Consider the following 2,328-nt stretch of genomic DNA (forward strand, 5'->3'; position numbering starts at 1 on the left):
GTGATGACAGAAAACAGGCTAAGTTTAGTAACTTTCCACTCTTGTGACAATTTAATATTCAGGCTGCAAACTCCTGCGGAGAAATATTATTTCAGAAAAATATTTTTTTCATACTGAAATTTTCATAAGCTGCCTGATCATATGAATTTAAAAATTTGATTACTGGTTTAGTCCGTAGCCCAGAAAAAGCTGCCAACCCACATGCTTTGCTCCTGACCTTCGAAAGTGAAATTTATTGGGAGGAGTAGTTCCCGTCGGGGCCGACAGATGGCACCACACTGTTCCTAAGATTCCGCCGCACTTGAGGGCTTGTCCTTGTCAAGCCTTCGCAGACGTATTTCCTGCATCTACAGGTTGTTTTCTCTTCTGAAAATGAAATCTTGGTAAGTAAAAATGCTGTTGTAGCTTTTCAAATCGTGGCGCGAGTGTTTCAGATAAGCAAGAAAATGCTCATTATTATATAGGAAATAGGTAACATTTCCTTGAAGTTTTTGCAGAATGATTTGAAGTGTTTTTTTTAAATGCTGCGGATGTCCTTTGACTTGCACAAGAAAGATAAAAAGTAGCGTATCTTTATGGCTATCTTGAAAAGATAGAAAACAACTAGCACTTGCAGTGATAGTTGAGGAAAAAACTCACTTATTTCTTTTGCTTTGATCTACTACATTTTCTCTTTTTCACCTTTTCCTAGTTTCTCGTTTTTAATAACATTTAACAGTAATTTATGCCACTGATCAGCACCTTTATGTTATGCATTTTTATAGTAGCCACGTGCTTTTCATCTCCCCGTCACTTGGTACTGTAATAGGTGTTGGTCTGTATCTGTCACGAATTCATAAGCTTTTTGAAAGCAGCAATTATGTCACTTCTATTCGCGTTTATATCCCAGGCACCTAGTGCCGAGCCCGGACGCTGGCGCAAAGAGGACTCCGAATAAACATTTATTAAATGAAGGAAGTGGCAGGGACCACGCTCTTTGTGATGCTGACTGCTGCACCGGTGCCTGGCGCTTGCCTTCCTCCAGGTCTCTCCCCTTAAGTTTGACGAATGAACACTGTTTCTCTTGCAAATTTGTTGACTTGATTATGGAATCTCCTCCACTTACCCCACTTAATGTTTTTTTCTGATCTCTCCCTTACTGTAGTTATAATTTTTATAGATCTCATCCCTCATTTTTGTTCTGAAATAGAGCTTATTTCATCTTTTATTCTCACCCTTTTCATTTGATGCCTAAAAAACCACAGCTTTTTCCTGTTGTCTTTTTACTTCCTCTAAAACACTGTGAACTCTCTAATCTTTCACTCTTACCTTCCTCCTTCCCCCCTCCTTTGTTTCCCTCTAAAATAGGAAAGTTACTGGCTTGTCCGTTAACATTTGTGTGTTTGTGGCAGGGTGTTAGAAGGAAGCTGATCAACTTTTCACATGGTGGCTGAATTTCAGTCCCCTGAACACAGACACAATGCGGCGCCAGGGGTCGGGGGGCGCTGTAAGGTGGGTCCCCATCCGTGAGAGTCGGTTACCTACCGTCATGTAGGAGTTCTCTGTCTTTATATTTTAATATTCCAAATAATACAAGCATATTTCTTTAAACATAAAATATTTTTACATTCGCTGTATTTAAAGACAACTCTTGAATTGTCTTAAGATAACTTTTTTCAGATCATAAAAGATGTTGAAAATTAGAAATTTTAGAAATATTTAAAAGTATAAGAAAAAAATTAAATTCATCTATAATTCAGAGATTCAGAGATAACCACTATCAGCATTTGGTATAGTTTTTCACATTCTTTTGTCCTCTAGGCTTTGTGTATACGTCAGGTTTTAATCATATTCCATGAAATTAGAGTCCTACTACATATGCAACTTTGTATTCTTTTATTCACTTAGCATTATATTGTAGTTGTTTTTCCGACATGCAGCATTCGAGGCTGCGTGCTGTTCCACGTATGGGTGTGCCATAACTGATTTAACAGTTTTCTACATAAGACATTCTGATTTTTTCAATTTTTCTGTCATGAGTATCCTCATAGTCATATTATATTTTTGTGTATATCTCTGATTATTTCTTTAGAAGATTCCTAGAAGTGAAATTGCTAAAGTAAGAGAAGGCATATTTTCAAGAAATTTATATAAACTACCAAATTGCCCTTTAGAAAGGTTGTACTAATTTTTCATTCCTGCCTAAATAGTAAATGAGAGTTCTTGTTTTAGTTCTCACCTACCAACACTGGGCTTTATATTTTTGAATTTTCCAAATTTTGTATGTGAAAAAAATCATACCTTTTAAAAAATTATTTTAAGGAACAAAAATTCTCATTTGATTCACTT

The 2,328-nt window shown here is 36.3% G+C and overlaps 1 protein-coding gene across 1 annotated transcript in view; it reads left to right on the forward strand.

Annotated features, from left to right (window-relative positions):
* Positions 1 to 334: 334 nt before the first annotated feature.
* The window catches only part of TLR6 (toll-like receptor 6), a 17,307-nt gene continuing 15,313 nt past the window's right edge, over positions 335 to 2,328 (forward strand). The window contains exon 1 of the mRNA XM_012644476.1: positions 335 to 383. The gene's annotated coding sequence lies outside the window, so the exon portion shown is untranslated. The remainder of the gene's footprint in view (positions 384 to 2,328) is intronic.

Source organism: Propithecus coquereli, unplaced genomic scaffold (genome assembly GCF_000956105.1).
Source record: "Propithecus coquereli isolate 6110/MARCELLA unplaced genomic scaffold, Pcoq_1.0 Scaffold213, whole genome shotgun sequence".
NCBI classification, from domain to species: domain Eukaryota; kingdom Metazoa; phylum Chordata; class Mammalia; order Primates; family Indriidae; genus Propithecus; species Propithecus coquereli.